The 21,409-nt window shown below is 41.3% G+C and overlaps 1 long non-coding RNA gene across 2 annotated transcripts in view; it reads left to right on the top strand.

The window, feature by feature from the left end:
• Window positions 1–3,427: 3,427 nt before the first annotated feature.
• The window catches only part of LOC133243948 (uncharacterized), a 39,282-nt gene continuing 21,300 nt past the window's right edge, over window positions 3,428–21,409 (top strand). For both annotated transcript variants that reach the window (XR_009735227.1, XR_009735228.1), the window contains exons 1-2: window positions 3,428–3,527; window positions 18,839–18,985. This is a non-coding gene — a long non-coding RNA (uncharacterized LOC133243948). The remainder of the gene's footprint in view (window positions 3,528–18,838; window positions 18,986–21,409) is intronic.

The raw sequence follows: 21,409 nt of genomic DNA, 5'->3' as shown, positions 1-21,409 counted from the left end.
AGCAGGTGGGGCTTGAGGTTATTGGTGGCATTCCTCATCTTCTGTTCTTTGGGAAATGTTTCTTCTCTCTTTTTCTTCATAAGTGATTTTATTTTTTTCTCCATAAGCTATTCTAGAACTTAAAGATTCCTTAGAAATCATCTAAACCTAACCTCTCATTATTCAGACGCGGAAAAGAACGGTCCAGAAAGGTTAAAAAGACTTAGCCAAAGCCAGGCAGGGTTTTAAGGGCTGAGTCTGGATTCACTCATTCCAAGCCAAAGCTGTTACCATTGCCTCTATCATTTTACCTACCTTCCTTTCTCTTCCTTTCCCTCCCTTTTCAACCTAGACTTCACAGCCATCATTTTGTTCTATGGTAGCACACAGGACTTGAAGAAATACTTTGATCTTGTAGCATAGTATGACTGTACTTAACGTTCTTCAACTGTACACTTGGTTAAAATGGTGTATTTTAGTATAATCTTCTCTCTGAATCTTTGCCACCCCATGTTAGGAGACTGACCAAAAACAGCTATATAATCTGTGGTTTGTCCAAACCCTTGGGACACATCTCTGTGGCATCTTTAATTATAGGCAACTACTTTATACAAAGAAAAGTGGAAGTGTTAGTCCCTCAGTCGTGTCCAACTCTTTGTGATCCAATGGACTGTAGCCCACCAGGTTCCTCTGTCCGTGGACTTCTCCAGGCAAGAGTACTGGAGTGGGTTGCCATTCCCCTCTCCAGGGGATGTTCTCGATCCAGGGATGGAACCCAGGTCTTCTGCATTGCAGCCAGATTCTTTATTGTTTGAGCCACCAGTGAAACAATCTGTTTTAAAGATGCTCCCTAAATGATAATAAATACTGAGCTTAGACAGTCATAAATATCGTTTGATGTCAGAAGATGAGCTATGCGAATTGCACCATAAAAGGGATCTGAAATGACATTTTCAATGTCGTTAATAAATACTAATGCAGTAATACTTTTTCTTTTTTTAAATAACATTGATCCATAGGCTGATTCTTATCAAGTCATTGTGTCTTGTGGAGCCAACACTGCCTCTACTGAAGGTGAGTGAGTGAAGCAGCTAAGAGCATTTATGAAAAGCAGTATAGACCTGCTTCAGGTACTTCTAGATCCCTTGTACCTTCAGATCCTCTAGAGATGTGCTGCTCTCACATTTTTATGCAATTTACAAACGGTCTTGTGAAAACTGTCAGGCATAGAACATATCTTGGCTCCTAGTGGGAGGTGGGAATGATGTAGAAATTATCGTTGAATGTATCAACATGATCACATCTCAGAAATAGACCACTGAGTGAACGAAGCGAACTACAAAGTATGTAAATTATGATAGCTCTTTAAAACAGTCACACTGTTTACAAGGCCAAACATGTATATATAATAAGCATAAAAAGTGGACAAGTAGGCAGCACACTAAATTTTATGACAGTGGATGCCTCTAGGCAGGCAGGGTGGGAAATGAGATCTGGGCAGCATGTAAAAGAGGCTTCAACTCTTAATCACACACATGAAGCAAAATGTTAACATTTTAAAAAATCTCTGCAGGGAGAAAAGGGTGTTTCTTAGGCAAGTCTGTAAATTTTTCTTTATGCTTGAAATGTTCCCTTTAAAAATAACGTTGAGGGGCTTCCCTGGTCGTCCAGTAACTAAGATTCCACCCTCCCAATGCACAGGACCTAGGTTAAATCCCTGGTCTGGGAACTAGTGCAAGACAGGGAAGCCTGGAGTGCAGCAGTTGATGGGGTTTCAGAGTCACACACGACTTAGCGACTGAAGACCAACTGGGAACTAGATCCCACAAACTGCAACTAAAGATCCAAGATCTTGTGTGCTGCAACTAAGATCCAGTGCAGCCAAATAAATATTTTTAAAAGGAATTTAAAAAAAATTTTAAATGAAAGTAATGTTAAATTTTCGAGGACATTGAGCCAATGTGCTCACCGTGAACACAATGTGAAGGGCTGAACAAGGAGAGGTCCAGAGGATGCTAGTTGAGAGGATCAATGAAAGGGACCTTATTTTCAGGGATAAAAATATTCAGATCTAACAGGGATAAAGTGTCGGGCTCTCTTTAATCCCATCTTTCTTTCATTCAATGTTATAACCACCAATAGAAAGTCTTTAGGGCTTCCCTGGTAGCTCAGGAACTTCACCGAGACCCAACACTCTCCCAGGGAGTTGTTAAAACTGGTCTCTTTCTGGATGAACCCATTTTGAAACCATCCATGTTAACCGGTAATACATGGTAATTTAGTATTGCATCTACTTACCTCCCCCAGGCCTCCACCCCTGCAAAAGTCTTTGTTTATTCATTTTACGTACAACCTGATCATAAAACATACAACCATACTTAAAACCACTGGGATGGAATTCAGACAACATAAGTTTCGATTTGGCCACTTACTGATCCTTTGTCAACTCTAAAGAAAGCAGCAACCTCTATGAGCTTTACTTTTCATTTTCTTTTTAAACGGGAGATATACGAATGCTGCCTATTTCAAAACAATGAAACAATATAAACATAGGGTTTACATTTATTTACCTTGGAAGAGAGTACATTTTTATGTATTTTAGAGAAAGTGTGATAATGAGAAAAGTCTTCTTTTTTGAATTTGGTTAGCTGCTGCCCATAAGAACTGTTTTACACTTCCCAGATGTCCCTTCTGAAATGTTTTTCTCTAGCATTAGTTTATAGTTCTATACCAGTAGTTATTTCTACATTGTACTTTCAAATCCTCATTAGATTTCTTTTTTTATTCTTGCATTCTCACTCTGCCTCTCATTACATGGTAGATGCTTCATAAATTTCATTAATGAAATTAGACCAGATCAGAAAATTTCCCAAATTTGGAGTTATCCTTATTCAGGCATGCCATCTGCTGGTTCCCTGGTGTATCTGTTAGTCGGCCTGAATTCCTTAATCCAATAAATTACAATTCATGTTGAAGCATTGCTGAGTTTGTGTGTTGAGCAATTTTCCCACGTTCTTTCCCTTCCTGTGTGCAGGTGCTATTCTTTCATTGAACCTCTCCAGAATTGTTTTTCCTGCAACCTTCTTTTACCTGTTGGCCACTCTAAAAACCCGGAGAAACGGAGTTTACGTTTCAGAACCCTGGAGTGACCAGAACGATATAACTGGGCATGCTCAGTAGGTTGGCCTGATTTGGAACATACTTACAGCTTGAATGGGGGCATTTAATGCTGTTTGTTTCAGGATTGGCTGCATATTCGTCCTAGCCCTCTATTGAGAGATGGCAGCCTTTCACACCCTCTGGGCCCTCCCACTTTTCCATTTTGTCCCTGTGCCCATATTTGGAGCCAGCCCGCCAGGATCTCCCAGCCAATCAAGAGACCACACATTGTTGCCTAAGAGACCCCGGATGCCAGCGAAAAGATTTATAGGTAGTGATTGGCCTACTGGAAGGGGTGGGGGCTATACGGAGTCACAGAAACAGGAGCTATGGCAACACCAGCACTTAGAGGCTTGAGGAGAAAGACTTGAAGAGAAAGACTTAAAGAGGTGAGAGCAGTGATCACTGCATGAAAAAGATGGAGACTCTTTTGAGAGCTCTTCTCTCAGGTCCTCCTGGGCTTCTCACGAGCCTTGGTAGTGACCCTGGGAATTACATTTTGCTCTGTATTAGCAGTTTAATGACCAGGTGCATCATATATATAAAATTAACAACCAACAAATAATTACCTCTATGCTTATCAAAGCACTAGGTCTTTGCATTGTCTTATAGTTTCTCTTTGTTTCCACCTAGTTGAATATAAGATGAATTCATATTTAAATCTAGATCAGATCACATCAGATCAGTCACTCAGTTGTGTGCGATTCTTTGCGACCCCATGAATCGCAGCCATGTCCATCACCTGTCCATCACCAACTCCCGGAGTTCACTGAGACTCACATCCATCGAGTCAGTGATGCCATTCAGCCATCTCATCCTCTGTCGTCCCCTTCTCCTCTTGCCCCCAATCCCTCCCAGCATCAGAGTCCTTTCCAATGAGTCAACTCTTCGCATGAGGTGGCCAAGGTACTGGAGTTTCAGCTTTAGCATCATTCCTTCCGAAGAAACCCCAGGGCTGATCTCCTTCAGAATGGACTGGTTGGATCTCCTTGCAGTCCAAGGGACTCTCAAGAGTCTTCTCCAACACCACAGTTCAAAAACATCAATTCTTTGGTGCTCAGCCTTCTTCACAGTCCAACTCTCACATCCGTACCCTATTTCCTGATCATTTCCTGGTAATCTCTATTTCCTTCTCTGATGATACTGCAGCGTACAATGGGTGAGCTGTGTGTTAGTGGAGAAACTCAACCGTGTTCTGCTCTGTAAACACCAAATAAAAACCCGATTATCCTGAGTCTAACCCCAGTGCTCGGTTCCTAATGTTGAGTTGTACCTTCTTTGCCACTAGCTTTAATCCTTAAACCACTCACCTCCACTGTTGTGTTCATTCATTCCACTGATTGAGACAAGGTTTTATTGAGCACCTACTGTGCACTACTGAGTTTAGGATTCAGGTGAGCACATTCAGAAAACCACATTAGCAGAGAAGCACCAGTTTTGTACCACATTCTCTGATCTGAAGTTCAGTGTGTCTGTACAGATAGTGCATGAAGGGAGAGGAAGGAGGATGAACCAAAAAGGTAAATTCATGGTGTACCTAGACTAGCATGCTAAGGATTCTGTAGCCATTATCGAGTCTCTGAAGGTTTTTGAGCTGAAAAATGACTAACAGACCTTTTAAAAAATACTTCCCTGAATAGAGTAGTGGTTAGCCAAAGTTGGGGAGGAGGGAAGTGTGGAGATATTGATCAAAGGGTACAAACCTTCAGTTATAAAAGGAATAAGTTCTAGAGACCTTAAGTACAGCATGGTGACTATGTGGTGATGGTGGTGGTAGTTTAGTCGCTAAGTTGTGTCCCACTTTTGCAACCCCATGGACTGTAGCCCACCAGGTTCCTCTGTCCATGGGATTCTCCAGGCAAGAATACTGGAGTGGGTTGCCATTTACTTCTTCAGGGGATCTTCCTGCCCAGGGATCATGGTGACTATTGTTAATAATAATATATTATATACTTGAAATTTGCTAGAAGAGTAGATCTCAAGGGTAATCACACACACAGAAGCACACACATGCACACACACACGGTGACTATGGGAGGTGATGGATATGTTACATAGTTTGATTGTGGTAAGCATCCCACAATGTGTACATATACTAAAACATCACCTTAAATATATACATTTTTTTTGTTAAAAAACCCTCTTGTAGTAGACTGTAATCTCCATTATAGTCAAGACTTGTCTTTATACCTGTAATACAGACCTAATAAGTCTTTAGTGAAGTTGTGCAATGGTGACAGTGTGAAGAATGGCTTTGAAGATGGGATTGGAGGTGTGTTACCACTGGAACTTTACCAGAGGACCTATCCTTGCCTTTAAGCATGACACTAGAAGCACACACTGGAGGTAAGGGACATAAGCCCTTTTTCTTCCCCTTTATCCAAGGAAAAACTAAAGGAGAACATGCAAGGACAGCCATTAAGGGGGAAAGAGGTCATGAAAAAACAACAGCAAGGTTTGTATGTAGAAGGAGGGAAGGCAACTTGCTTTGTCTTGTAATTTTTTTGTATGTTGTATGAAAGCGTCTGAGTGGTCTATACTGTGATCCAGTGTGGACATGCAGATATGCACACTGCCCATCTTCTAGAGTGGACAGAGGAAAAAACTGTAAAAGGATAATGACAAAAACCAGGGCAGGATACCTCCATTTGCCTGCTTCAGGAAGACTATTAACAAGAGGGCTCTTTGCTCAGCCAGGCCCATCTCCTGAAAACCAAACTTTATTCAAATTGATTTGAAAAAAAAAAAAAAAGCCTAATTCAAATGATTTCTAGCTCTGAAGAACCAGGAAGGAGAAAAAAAAAAAAGCAAAACCTTAGGGAGGACCTGGAAAAGCTACTTTGTCCTAATCAGAAATCGTGCTTAGAATCAGTCAGATTGTTTTCTACTCAAACTGGGAAAAGAGAGTTTCTGAGCTCACAACAGAAGTTTTTAACCTGGTATAAGCAAAATGTAATGTTAATATGCGGAGAAAGCAATGGCACCCCACTCCAGTACTTTGCCTGGAAAATCCCTTGGATGGAGGAGCTTGGTAGGCCTCAGTCCATGGGGTCACTAAGAGTCAGACACGACTGAGCGACTTCCCTTTCACTTTTCACCTTCATGCATTGGAGAAGGAAATGGCAACCCACTCCAGTGTTCTTGCCTGGAGAATCCCAGGGACGGGGGAGCCTGGTGGCTGCCATCTGTGGGATCACACAGAGTCGGACATGACTGAAGTGACTTAGCAGCAGCAGCAATGTTAATATGAATTTTTCTAGGGAGAAGATTCATAGTTTTCATCATATCCTCAAAGAGTTTTATAGCCCTGAAAAAAATAAAATAAAAGATTGAAAACAATTGGTTTAAGGAATTCCCTGGCAGTCCAGAGGTTAGGACTCTGTATGTTCATTGCCGAGGGCCAGGGTCAATCCCTGGTTGGGGACTAAGATTCTGCAAGCCGAGTGGCTTAGCCTAAACAGATAAATAAAAATTAAAACACACACACAAAAAAAACTTCAATCAATTTAAATAGAAGAAACATCAAACATGAATAAATAGCAATAAAAAAGGAAATATGTGATTTTTAACTGAGCAGATCTAGACTCAGTGACCATGCTTTATATATTTGCCTGCTCATGTGTATTTTTATAGCAGCCAATTAATAATACTGTAATGAAATCATTTCTTACATCTTTGCAACTTAGCTGTTAGGAGCTAAGAATGTGAGGGCTCATCTGAACCTCCTTTATTTCCCCTTATTCCAGTGGAGTGGTATCAGCAGGCAACTGCAGGAAGACATTATCTATGGTTTAAAACCCTGAGGTTTTAAAACTATTGGCTTTCTCTGCAGCTCTAATTTAAACCTGAGAGGGAATATTACATGTCAAGTGAGAGTCACAAAATTTCAGATCTAGCATTTGGGGGAATCCTCTGTAAGTCCAAAACTAACGGTTAATTAAAATATATATATATCTTCGTTTTTATTTATTTGGCTGTGCCAGGTCTTAGTTGTGGCATGTGGATCAAAATATTGTCTGGGTGAATTCCCTGGTGGTCCAGGGGACCTGGGTTCTATCCCTGGTCAGGGAACTACATCCCACATGCCCTAACAAAGACCTGGCTCAGCCAGATAAATAAATAAAAATAAATCTTTTTTTAAATTTGTTGTTATAATTTTTGGAGCCCTGGGTCAGGCAGGCAAATCCTGTGCAGGCTCCAACTCAGCACCACTGCTTTGGATCTGAAACATACCTACAGAGAGGAAGAAGGCACAAACAAACAGAAACACTGAAGCTATATCCTGAAAATGCCATCCATCTGCTTTAAATATTTTTTACCTTAAAATATTTTGTTGTGCCCGCTTCAAGGACAGGCTTTGAAGAACTCTGGAAATAACAGGAAGTTCTAAGAAAGTCTGTGGTGATGCTATTTTATTTTATTTTTTTTAACTTTTTATTTTGTGTTGGAGTATAACCAATTAACAGTGTTGTGGTAGTTTCACATGAACAATGAAGGGTCTCACCCATACATATACATGTATCCATTCTCCCCCAGCCAGGCTGCCATTGAGCACAGTTCCTTGTGCTATATCATGGGTCCCTGTTGGTTATCCATTTTAAGTATAGCAGTATGTACCTGTCCAAGTCAATCCTAAAGGAGATCAGTTCTGAATATTCATTGGAAGGACTGATGCTGAAGCTGAAGCTCCAATTCTTTGGCCACTCGATGCGAAGAGCCCACACATTAGAAAAGACCCTGATGCTGGGAAAGATTGAAGGCAGGAGGAGAAGGGGATGCCAGAGGACGAGATGGTTGGATGGCATAACTGACTCAATGGACATGAGTTTGAGTAACCTCCGGGAGATGGGAAAGGACAGGGAAGTCTGGCATGCTGCAGTCCATGGGGTTAGTCAGACATGACTGAGTGACTACTTGCAAAAAGTTTCAAAGCTAGTAAGTTTTAGAGCCAGGATCCAAACTGTGTAATGTAAAAAGTTTTGGTTGCAAACAACAGAAATAGATTCTAGCTAATGTGTGTGTGCTGTGTGCTTAGTCGCTCAGTTGTTTCCAACTCTTTGTCACCCGCCAGGCTCCTCCGTCCATGGGGATTCTCCAGCCAAGAATGCTGGAGTGGGTTGCCATGCCCTCCTCCAAGGACTCTTCCCAACCCAGGGATCGAATCCAGGTCTCCCGCACTGCAGGCAGATTCCTTACCATCTGAGCCACTAAGGATGCCCCTACAAGAAGGGTCTTCTAGCTAATGTAGGTGAAATTTATTGAAGGCTATCAGGTGGCTCACAAAATGGATAAGAAAGGACATGCATGCATGCTAAGTTGCTTCAGTTGTATCTGATTCTTTGTGACCCTGGGGACCATAGCCCACCAGGGTCCTCTGTCCAAGGGATTCTCCAGGCAAGAATACTGGAGTGGGCTGCCATGGCCTCCTCCAGTGGATCTTCCTGGCCCAGGGATCAAACCTGCATCTCCTATGTCTCCAGAATTGGCAGGCAGATTCTTTACCACTAGCACCACCAAGGAAGCCCCTCCAAGAAGAGTCTAAGAACAGCTTAACAGTCTACTCAGAGCATCTATGGTACTTTGAATGATCACCTTGGCTGTAAAGCAAGGATAAGCCAGCATCAGTTACCTGGCCTAGCTTAGTCTTATGACTGGGCAAGGGGAGGCCACCTTGATTAACCAACCCAGCAGACCCTAAACACTGAGGGAAAAGTAATCCCTCATGGAAATTCGAGTGCTTTAATCCAATGAAGACATACACAGGGACTTCCCTGGCTGTCCAATGGTTAGAATTGGATCATAAAGAAGGTTGAGCGTTGAAGAATCGATGCTTTTTAATTGTACTGGAGAAGACCTTTGAGACTCCCTTGGACAGCAAGAAGATCAAATGAGTCAATCCTAAAGGAAATCAACCCTGAATATTCATTGGGAGGATTGATGCTGCAGCTGAAGCTCCAAAACTTTGGCCACCTGATGCAAAGAGCCGACTCCTTGGAAAAGACCCTGATGCTGGGAAAGATTGAAGGCAGGAGGAGAAGGGAGGCAAGAGAGGATGAGATGGTTGGATGGCATCACCAACTCAACGGACATGAGTCTGAGCAAACTTGGAGATAGTGAAGGACAGGGAAGCCTGGTGTACTTCAGTCCATGGGGTTGCAAAGAGTTGGACACAACTTAGTGACTGAACAACAGCAGTCATGGTTAAGACTCAACATTTCCAATACAAGGGATGTGAGTTCATCTCCGGTGGAAGAACTGAGATCCCACATGCCATGAGGCCACAAAAATGAAGGCAGACATATACAGTACTGGCTGTACTGTATATTTTCCCCAGTGTATTTTTCTCAATAAACCCAAATCTATCCATATATAAATTCTTGGCCTTGTCCATTGTACTATTCTACTTCTTAAATATGGTAGCAAGCTAGAACCCTTGTTAGCTAGATGTCAGAAAGTTAACAGAGGAAGAAGGAGGTCACGAGGGACAAAATGGAGTAGATCAGATTGCACAGTGATTTTATAAATACTTCTTTCTGATCAATATGGTATGTTCTTAGCTAAGAGTGATTCTGATTTTTTCCGCTTGTTCCAATGAAAATCAAACAGAGTTAAACAGACCTGGGTCTGATTCTCTGTTTCACCACCTACTGTCTGTATAACTCGGGGCAAAGCAAAGTGAGCCTCATTTTCTTCATCTGTAAAATAAGCTAAAACCCACCACCTTACCATATTGTTATGGGTTTAATTGAGCAAACCTGTTAAGTGCCTGACATATAAAATACTCCCAGTAAATGTCACTCTCCCCCTAGTCCCTGTCCCAGTGTACTGAAAAAGATTATACGGTGTTAGCATTTTTAGTATTCTGAAGATTGTATGATTCATTTCTTCTGAAGATATAGTTTTTCTTACAGAAGAATATCCAGTTATTTCATGATGGCATTTGCACCTCCAAAAAACACAAATGGTCCCAAAATGCAGACAAAGATGAGTACCTGGACACCCCTAAACCATCAGCTTTTGAATGACTGGGTGAGTAATAAGAACTATTGTATTAGTTGAAATCATACTTTGAAGGAAAAAAAAAGCGTTAAAATTTTGGTAATCAAAACATGAACAGGAATTGCTTAGGATTGTGTAGTGGATAAAAAAAAAATGAAGGATTTCTTTAAAAATTTTAATTGCAAAAAACTGAAATACATTTAGAACAAAAATAAAGAAAACTTTAATTGAGCCCCAGTTACATGGCCAGAGTTGGCAAGAGAGACAAAGTTCCTGCTTAGAAAGAAAGATCTTAGGGACTTCCCTGGTGGTCCAATGGCTAAGACTCTTTGCTCCCAGGGCTGGGGCCCAGGTTCTATCACTGGCCAGGAAATTCAGTCCCACATACTGCAACTAAAGACCTTGTGTGCTGCAACTAAGACCCAGCACAGCCAAATAAATTAATAAACATGTTTTAAAGATTTAGGAGATGAGAAGGAGGAGTGTCTACCAGCTCCCCTTCACCTCCATATCCAACTGGTTTTCAGGTTCTGTGAGTCTTCCTCCGAGGTCTCTTCATCCAGACCCCTTTTCTCCTTTGACTTGTGCACATCCAGCTCCACATTCTCAGTTCACACAGTCACCCCGCTTTGCCTGGCACATTGCAGTAACCCCTCAGCTGGTTTCACTGTCTCTAATCCATCCTCTATTCTGGTCCCAGAATGATCTTTCTAAAATACCAAACTAATCCTATGAAGCAAAAGCGATAACAGACTGCTCCAAAGAATAAATTCCACCCTACCCACCGTGCATAGCACTGAGGACCCCTTCATGTGTGTTAGTCACTGAGTCATGTCCGACTCTTGGAGACCCCATGGACTATAGCTGGCCAGGCTCCTCTGTCTGTGGGATTCTCCAGGCAAGAATACTGGAGTAGGTTGCCATGACCTCCTCCAAGGGATCTTCATGACCCATGGATCGAACCCAGTGTCCTTTATATCACCTGCATTAGCAAGTGAGTTTTCTTTTTTTAATTTATTTGGTTGCAATTTTGTTGAAGCATGTGAACCCTTAGTTGAAGCATGTGGGATCTAGTTCCCTGACCAGAAATCAAACCCAGGCCCCCTGCATTGGGAGCATGGAGTCTTAGCCCCTGGGCCACCAGGAAGTCCCAGCAGGTGAGTTCTTTAACACTGGCTCCACCTGGGAAGCCTGAATAGCTTTTGTCAAATTTTATGAGAATTTCTAGGGAATTCCCTGGTGGCCCAGTGGCTCAGAGTCTGTGCTCCCAATGCAGGGGGCTGGGTTCCATCTGTGTTCAGGAAACTAGATCCCACATGCCACAAGAGTTTGCATGCTGCAGCTAAAGAACCCACATGGCACCACTAAGACCCAGTGCAGTCAAATAAATAAAAATGTTTAAAAATTTCATGATTATTTCTAGATGAGCAATGATAAGAGAAATAACAATTTCTATTAGAAATGATATTTATTTTGTTGTTCAGAACATTTTATCATTTTATCCCATTTTATCACCCCCCTGCCATTTTTAGTTTGGTTTAGTTAGGTTCTAGTTTGGAGTAAAACTATTTTCAAAAATCTTAGCCTGCCATATGTAAAATAGATAGGCAATGGGAATTTGCTGCATGGCTCAGGAAACTCACACAGGGGCACTGTATCAACCTAGAGGGGTGGGGTGGGGAGAGAGAGGGCCTGCCAAGTCACTTCAGTCGTGTCCGACTCTGTGCGACCCCATAGACGGCAGCCCAACAGGCTCCCCCGTCCCTGGGATTCTCCAGGCAAGAACACTGGAGTGGGTTGCCATTTCCTTCTCCAATGCATGAAAGTGAAGTCACTCAGTCGTGTTCGACTCTTCACGACCCCATGGACTGCAGCCTACCAGGCTCCTCCGTCCATGGGATTCTCCAGGCAAGAGTACTGGAGTGGGGTGCCATCGCCTTCTCCGAGACAGAGGGAGGGAGGTTCAAAAGGGACGGGATATATGCATACCTATGGCTGATTCATGTTGAGGTTTTATAGAAAACAACAAAATTCTGTCAAGCAAAATCCTTCAATAAAAAAATAATTAAAATTAAAAAAACTGTCAAATCATTATGTTGTACACCTGAAACTAACATTATATTGTATGTCAATTATAATTCAATAAAAATTAAATATAATACAAATTAAAAAAATCTTGGCCCGTGTATATACCCATATGTATGTGAATGAATGTATCAGTACTTAGACACACACATGGAATTTGCATATGTATACAGCAAACTGATAATAGTGTGTGCACATGTGCTCAGTCTTGTCTGACTCTTTGCAACTCCACAGACTGTAGGCCTCCAGGCTCCTCTGTCCATGGAATTTTCCAGGCAAGAATATTAGAGTGGGTTGCCATGCCCTCCTCCAGAGAATCTTCCCATCCCAGGGATTAAACCCACGTCTCTTTATGTCTCCTGCATTGGCAGGTGGGTTCTTTACCGGTTGAGCCACCAGAGAAGCCCAACTATCAATAGTGGTTTCCCCTAAAAAGTTGGACAACATGGAAGAGTGGGAGGGAAGTCTGTTGGAAGAGAGAGTTTTTGTTTTTTACCGTATACAGTGCAATGATATTTAACAATTTAAAAAACAGATATAAGTAAAAGCGAGCAAAGAACAGTAATGCTGAGAATTGAAAAACACAGGTACCAGATCAGCTATACTAAATAACCTCCTGCTTGACTTCAGCGAGTCTCTTATGCCTCTGATCTTTACTACCTGCCTTTGGAAATTGAGTGGCTTGGATCAGATGACCTCAAAGGCCCCTTCCAGGTCTAACATTCTGACACTGTGAAAGGGGTTAAAAATAGATACCTAAATTTACAGCTGGGCACACCGTGTCCATATGATAACTTCAAGGGCTTTTCTACACTTCTACAACAGGGCATTTGCCAGTGATCAGCATAATTTTGAGGTCCTCTTTTTTTGTTTTGGCCACACTGCACAGCATATGGGATTTTAGTTTGCTGGCCAGGGATAGAACCCAGGCACCCTGCATTGCAAGCGTGGAGTCTTAAACACTGTACCACTAGGGAAGTCCCTGGTTTTTGTTTTAATTTTGCCTTTTTTCTATTCTGTAGTAAAATGAAAAATATGAAACTGTCTCAGTCTAAAATAAACCTCATAGGAGTTTAACTTCACAAGAGGCTTTAAGCAGAGAGATTGAATTCAAATGTAGATGCCAAAATTATAGCATCCTCAGATTACAAGATAATTCAGGACTTGTGAAAACGTTGAGAGGAGGAATGTTTTATAAGTATGTATTTCTTTGCTGTCTAGTGTAGGTTTTTTTTTTTTTTCCATCTAGTGTTTTAATTGAAAGTGATGAACATTTCTTTTTTTTTTTTTAATATGGTTCACACATGTAGTACAGTATACATGTAGTACAGTACACATATAGTTAAAAGGGTGTTCTGAGAAAAAGCACCTAACCACCATCCATCGGTCATAATTTAGGAGCCCCAAAATGTCTGATGCCTCCATGGTAATGATGTCACATGGTGAAATATGGAACCACAGTGTCAACACACTAAAATAACAACCATGGGATTTTGACTTAACAGCAGGCTCTGAATAAACTGTGATGTGAGTAAACTGTGATGTAAACCAACTGCAACATTCTGCAAGGAAAGATGATTCTCTCTAATGTTTTCCACTAGAAGTGATACTATTTCCGGGCTCTTTTTTTATTTTAATTGAAGTATGGCTGATTTACAATGTTGTGTTAGTTTCAAGTGTACAGCAAAGGGATTCAATTATACATATCTATTCTTTTTCAGATTCTTTCCCTTATGGGTGATTACACAATATTGAGTAGTGTATGTACTATAAGTAGGTCCTTGTTGGTTATTTATTTTATATATAACAGTTTGTATATGTTAATCCCAAACTCCCAATTTATCCTTCCAACCCTCTACCAGCTTTTTAAGATCAAAAATCTGATTGCAAAGCCTTGGAATGAAGACTTGCTCCCAACCAGAGACTGTAAGATTCTGAGTCTGCCTGAGGGCCTGACAGTTAAATAATTTGTTCCAAATTATACTTCTTGTCAAGGGTAGAGTCAGAACCAGATCTGAGTTTGTCTAGTGTTTCTCTTTCTGCCCCTCATGCCTATCAGTTCCCACCTGACTCTAATCGCCTTTTGGTGAAGAGCTGGATTTGCTTGGACTCTGCTTAGACTTGGTCATTGGCCCTCTAAAGACCCTAACCAGTCAACCCTAAAGGAAGTCAGTCCTGATTATTCATTGGAAGGACTGATGCTGACGCTGAAACTCCATACTTGGGCCACCAGATGTGAAGAGCCGACTCATTAGAAAAGACTGATGCTGGGAAAGATTAAAGGCAGGAGGAGAAGGGGATGACAGAGGACCAGAGGGTGGGAAAACATCACTGACCCAATGAAGTTGAGTGTGAGCCAGCTCCAGCAGATGGCAAAGGACAGGGAAGTCTGGCATGCTGCAGCCCATGGAGTTGCAGAGTCAGACATGACTGAGTGATTGAACTACAATAAAATGCAATGTGCTTGAATCACCCCGAAGCCATCCCTATCTGCCTGTTCCCCCCGTCCATGGAAAAATTCTCTTCTATGAAACTGATCCCTGGTGCCAAAAAGTTTGGGGACCACCGTTTATAGAATTAGCTACCATGAGTACAATGAGTCATACACTCTTTTAGGAATTTTATACATATTTTCATTTCTTTAATCTTCCCAGTAACTCTAAATTTCGATATAATTATTCAATCAATGTGTAAAGGAAGAAATTAAGAGATTCTTAGTGAGACTCTGAATGGCCTCACTCCCAAAGCCCCCATGCATCCTTAATGCCGTATTTTCTCTTATCATGTCGCTGAGCTGATTCACTACTGTGAGGCATTTGGGGTTATTTCTGATTTACTGTAGTGATAATTATATCTCATAAACATTTCTTCCCTCATCATCCTGGGTCCCCACATAGCTCAGTTTCTACAGAGTAGCACGTAGCACTGCCCAAAGTAATTTTAAAGATGAATACCAATTTTCATGTTGTCTCTCAAAGAAAAATCACAGGGGATCCAATTCAGAACTCATAACACTACTTACCAGATCCCCTTTCTTCATTCCCCAGTTCTCTCACACTGTATAACTGCTGGAAAGGCAGTTACAGTCTGAACCTCCACAGACTGCCTACACGCCAAAACCCTGCAGCTCTCCTGTCTCCATATGCCCCCCACTGGCTCCTTGTTTTAGAGATCACCGCAGCATCGTGGGCTGGTCCTTCCCCTGGCCCTCACCACTCTGGTCTGGCTTCTCTATCATTCTAATAACCCATCCCCAAAGGAAAGAAGTCTCATATTATGTTAGTTAGAAATATGGACTGTGCAGAAACAGGCAGAGAGGAAATCTGGGAACATTCATACATGAATACACTTTATTCACTTATTTGTAAATTAAGGTTTCTGATGTTTTTTTTTTCTTTTCTTTTTTTTTTTTTCATTTGAGAGTCCCCCCTCCCCCTTGAATGATAGTGTCCAAAGTGAGATTGATGAGCGCTGAAAAGATCTGGTAACAGTGAATAGTTTTTGTTTTATTTAAAAATCTTTGGTTTGGCTGCACTGGGTCTTTGTTGCAACACAGGCTTTCTCCAGTTGTGGCATGTGGGCTCTTAGTTCCCCGAGCAGGTTATCAACCCTAGTCCCTTGCATCGGAAGGCAGATTCTTTTTATTTATCTGTTTATGGCTGATCTGCATCTTCATTGTTGTGTGCAGGCTTTCCCTAGTTGTCGTGAGCATGGGACCACTCCTCCCTACTTGAAGGACTCAGTCTTCCTACTGCAGTGGCTTCTCTGGTTGCAGAGCACAGGCTCTAGGGTGCTTGTGCTTCAGGGGCTGTGGCATGTGGGCTCAGGAGTTGTGGCTCTCAGGCTTACTTGCCTTGCAGCAGGTGGAATCATCCCAGACCAGGGATGGAACCCATGTCCACTGCACTGGCAGATTCTTAACCACTGGACTTCCAAGGAAGGTTTTAATCAAGAAGTACTCCAACTAATTAAAAAAAATAGATCCTATGATTACAAAGAAGTTGACTTGTCATAAGGCTTAAAATACATTTTTCCTTTTATGCCGTTTTTTTTTTTTAAAGGGCTTCCCTGGTGGCTCAGATGGTAAAAGCGTCTGCCTGTAATGTGGGAAACCCAGGTTCGATTCCTGGGTCGGGAAGATCCCCTGGAGAAGGAAATGGCAATCCACTCCAGCACTCTTGCCTGGAAAATCCCATGGACAGAGACGCCTGATAGGCTACAGTCCATGGGGTCGCAAAGAGTTGGAAATGCCTTCACTTCCACTTTCATGCCTTTTTAGGTGGTCAATGTATTTTATGATTAAAACTAAAGTATTATAAAATTCTGATTACTTTATACTAACTAGAAAATATCTATTGATGAAATGAAATAGTGTATAAAATACAAGTAGCCCCAAACTTTCCTGTTTTCTCTTCTCTAGTGGACTAAAGAAGAAAAACAGAGGTTTACACTCTGATAACAGCTCCTTCTGGGCTAGCTGTTCCCATAAGAACCTTTCTTTTGATTTTGGCCAGCTCTCATGCTCTCATCTTTCATGAGTCACTAATCTTGGGACTGGTTTGGGGTCATCACTGGGGAAAATTGTGAAGTAACCCAAGCGTTTGTTTGGTATGCCCCAGATTGCTTTGGCATGTACTTCCTGTCTCTGGCACTCTTTTTTTTCCAGGTCCTCCTATCAACTTTTCCTTTCCAATCATATCAATCATTTACATATTAGTAGGACTTTAACTCGGAGAAGGCAATGGCACCCCACTCCAGTACTCTTGCCTGGAAAATCCCACGGGCTGAGGAGCCTGGTAAGCTGCAGTCCATGGGGTCGCTAAGAGTCAGACACAACTGAGTGACTTCACTTTCTTTTTTCACCTTCATGCATTGGAGAAGGAAATGGCAACCCACTCCAGTGTTCTTGCCTGGAGAATCCAAGGGGAGCCTGGTGGGCAGCCCTCTATGGGGTCGCACAGAGTCAGACACGACTGAAGCAACTTAGCAGCAGCAGCAGCAGCAGCAGCAGGACTTTAACTGGACCTTCCCAGGTGGTGCTAGTGGTAAAGAATCCACCTGCCAATGCAGGAGACCCAAAAGACACAAGTTCGATCCCTGGGTCAGGAAGATCCCTTGGAATAGGAAATGGCACCTCATCCCAGTATTCTTGCCTGGAAAATTCCATGGACAGAGGAGCCTAGCGGGCTCAGCAAAGAGTCAGACAAGAGTGAGTGACTGAGAACATACACACACACACAGGACTTTAACCCTATATACTCCCCCTTCTCAGAGATATTTGCTTGTATTGCCTTATCTCTAATTGTGAATGCAAAGGTTTGTTTCTGGTCCTGGAGTTTTAATCACTAATGAGCTGATGTAAACTATGGGCGAAGACTGACTGCCCAGGTGTCTTCTCTTAAGGTTGTACAGACAGTCCGTGGCTTAAGATGCTTTGGCTTAGCAACTTTTTGGCTTTACAGTGATGCAAAAGTGATAGACATTCAGTGGATACCATATTTAAAATTTTGTATTTGGGTTTTTTTGGGGAGGGGTGGCTAGCCATGTGCAGTAGGATACTTATTTATGGTTCTGGGCAGCCACTGAGCCACAGCTCCCAGTCAGCCACTCGGTCACAAGAGTACAGGCCAAATACACTTAAAACCATCAGTACCCAGACAGCCATTCTGGTTTCACATTCAGTGTGCTTGTATACATGCTAAGTTGTGTCAGTCATGTCCAACTCTGTGCAACCCCATGGCCTGTAGCCCACCAGGCTCCTCTGTCTATGGAACTCTCCAGGCAAGAATACTGCAGTGGGTTGCCATTCCCTTCTCCAGGTGTAGTAGTCAATAAATTACATGAACTAGTCAACGCTTTCTTCTAAAATAGGCTTTGTGGTAGATGATTTTGCCCAACTGTAGGTTCATGTGAGGGCTTCCCTGATGGCTCAGTGATAAAGAATACCTCTGTCAATGCAGAGACTCAGGTTTGATTCCTGGGTCAGGAAGATCCCATGGAGGAGGGCACAGCAACCCACTCGAGTATTCTTGCCTAGAGAATCCCATGGACACAGGAGCCTGCTGAGCTACAGTCTATGGGGTCGCAAAACAGCTGGACATGACTGAGCAACTAAACAACAGCAAGGATCATCAGGGTTCATGTAAGCGTTCTGAGCACGTTAAGGTAGACTGGGCTAAGCTAGGATGTTTGGTAGGTTAAGTGTATTATGTGCATTTTTAATTTATGATACTTTCAACTTATGATGGATTAATTGGGATATAGCCCCATCAGAAGTTAAAGATCTACATTTTACAAGTCTGTATATATTCTCAGTTTACGACTATGACCAGCTCCCAAATTTTTCTGTAACTCCAAGTTTTGAGGTCAAGTGCATGTCTATGTCCACACTGGCCTTGCTTGGGCTCACACACACACATGTGAGAAAGAACAGGTAGGTGGAAAAACATGGGGTGTACTTGTTAGGGAAAGAAATGCATGCAATTCGTTAAGAATAAGTTACTAAACTCACTTTCTATGCAGTTCTTTATCTCTTTCATAATGTGTCTCTGGTGTCAGACTAAACCTGGAGCTTTTTTTTTTTTTTTTTGCTTTGCTTTGCTTTTTTTTTTTCCAGTTTGACAAATGGATGGACACTCAGAGGAGAAGAATCCTGACAGTCCTGTTAGAACGCTGCTCCCTGTCACAGCAAAAGTTCTGCTGTTGAAAGCTTCAGGAGAAAATTCCAGCAGAAGCTCTGGATTTTATGACCAAGCTCCCAAAGGTGTTATCTTTATACATCTTTTCTTTCCTGGACCCCCAAAGCCTTTGTCACTGTGCACAGGCACATATAAAGAAGCAGGGTTCAGTGTTTTGTAAAGACAGCCTAGAAAACACTGAACCTTGAGGGAAAAAAGAAAGCACGCATACAAAACCGAGCACCGACAAGATGCTCACCGCATTTCATTTGCACAGTTTGGATTGGCCCCATCTCTTTGTGTCTGGCTGTGCACTTAGTGCTCAAAGGGGAGAAAAAGTAAGCCATTGCTAAGTGTCCGTAAAATAGTATTAGCCAGTTGGGGAAATATATACACATGTATATAATGGTTCATCATCAGAATAGCCTTATATTGCACAGCAGAGGACCATAGTAAAACTTAAGAGTGTAGAGTGCAGGCCATTCATAAATAGAAAAGCATGAAATAAGGTGCTAATGTGATAAATACAGAAGCATGTGAGACTAAAGGAGTTCAGAGTGGGCAAATGTCCTCACAGGTTGGAAAAGCATCTGACCATTATGTTCTTGCAAATAATTTCACGATGTATTCAAGTATATTTTTTAAGATATAAAATTGATAGTCATTTTGTTGATTTCTTTTCATAGTCTAGAAAGACCAGAAATTCCCTGTTACTGTGCATTCACAGGGTAACTTTAGTTTTTAAAATTAAGAAAATGAAAAAAAATTAAGAAAATGAATGCAGTAAGATAGATGACGTATTTAATAATTGGTGCTGGGACAATTGGGCAGTATCTGGAAAAAAATTCTAGAAGGATAAAAGATTGATATGAAATTATGGAAAACCATTCCCTACTCAAAGGAGGGAATTCCCTGGTCCAGTGGTTAAGTCTCTGCTCTTTCACTGCTGAGGGCAGAAGTTCAATCCCTGTTTGGGGAACTAAGATCCTGTAAGCCACCAGGCATGACTAAAGGGGAAAAAAGTGTAATTAAAGGAAATATAGGGAAGGAAGACTTTGTGAGTAATCTATAATATTCAGAGCCTCAAAAGAAAATGTATAACTTAAAATCTTTATTTATTTTATATATTTTGTATATATATTATATATGCTTTATAAATAAAGAAAGCAAGATTTTAAATTGTGATTATAAAAGTTAAAATTTTCTCCATCGAGAAGAAAACTGTAAATAAATACAGACAGTAAACAGGAGGGAGCTCCCTGGGAGTGGTTAGGACTCAGTGCTTTCACTGATTAGGGCTCAGGTTCAGCCCCTGGCCGAGAGACTATGAACCCACAAGCTGCTGCAGTGTGGCCCCCCAAAATTAAAATAATCCGGGGAAAAACATATTGCCAGCAAAGGGGTAATTTTCTTATTTTTTACAGAACGACTATAAATCTACATTAAGAAGAAAAAAAAAAAAAAAAAGCAAAGCCTAGCAGAAAAATGAGCAAAGGAAGTGAGCAAGTAGTTCACAGAAAGAAAAGCAGATGTTTCGAAAATAGATAAAATGCTTAGCCTCATTTTCATGCCATCGTTTGTGACTCAGATGGATTGAGTTTCTTTTTTAATGATAACATTTTATATTGTTAGGGGTGTGGGGAAACAAGCACCTTCATATGTTGCACCTTCATAGATAAATTGATGCAAACACCAAGGAGAGCAATTTGGTAGTACCCAATTTTTAAATAAAGATTCCTGGACATTCCCTGGCGATCCAGTGGCTTTCACTACCAAGGGTGTGAGTTTGATCCCTGGTCGGGGAACTGAGATCCTGCAAGCCATGAGACATGGCTAAAAACTTTAAAAATCTTTTTAATTAAAAAAAACAAGATTACCTTTGGCCAGTAGTTTCACTTCTTGGAATTTGTCTGATGGGTATACTTCAACACATGCAAAATGTATGTCTATATAAGAATATTGCATCATTGTTTGTAGTAGCAAAAGGTTGGAAACAATGGAAATGTCTGCTAATAGCAGACTGGTTGCAACTATCTCCTCAATATATCATCAATAAAACAACAAAGGTGCAGAATTATCCTACCACTTTGGAAGAATAAAAGAATGTATCCATATTTGTTGCTCTTCTGGAATGGCACACAAGAAGCCAGTAACAATGGTTACATTCACAGAGGGAAATGAGTGGCTACATGACAAGGATGAGAGAGGCTTTTTTTTTTTTTTTTTTATTTTTTTTACAGTGTGCCCCTTGGTATCTTTGAATTTAGTATTGATGTACACATATTATTCTAAAATTGAAACAATTTGTTTTTTTAAAAAAATAGTGTTTTAAATGCCCAGTAATAGAGTATCATTCTGCCATATAAAGAATTATTAGGCAGTCATTAGAAAACATGTTTTGGAAGAACAGAGATGCTTATTATGTGTAAAATGAAGAAAGCATGATTTTAAATTGCATGCAGTTTCCCAATTTCGCTTTCATATATACCTGAAAAACAGAAAGGAAAATA

The sequence above is a fragment of the Bos javanicus genome, unplaced genomic scaffold, assembly GCF_032452875.1.
Source record: "Bos javanicus breed banteng unplaced genomic scaffold, ARS-OSU_banteng_1.0 tig00000391_1, whole genome shotgun sequence".
NCBI classification, from domain to species: Eukaryota; Metazoa; Chordata; class Mammalia; order Artiodactyla; family Bovidae; genus Bos; species Bos javanicus.
Note: the sequence above shows the minus strand (reverse complement) of the source record. Positions and strands in the feature narration are given on the sequence as shown.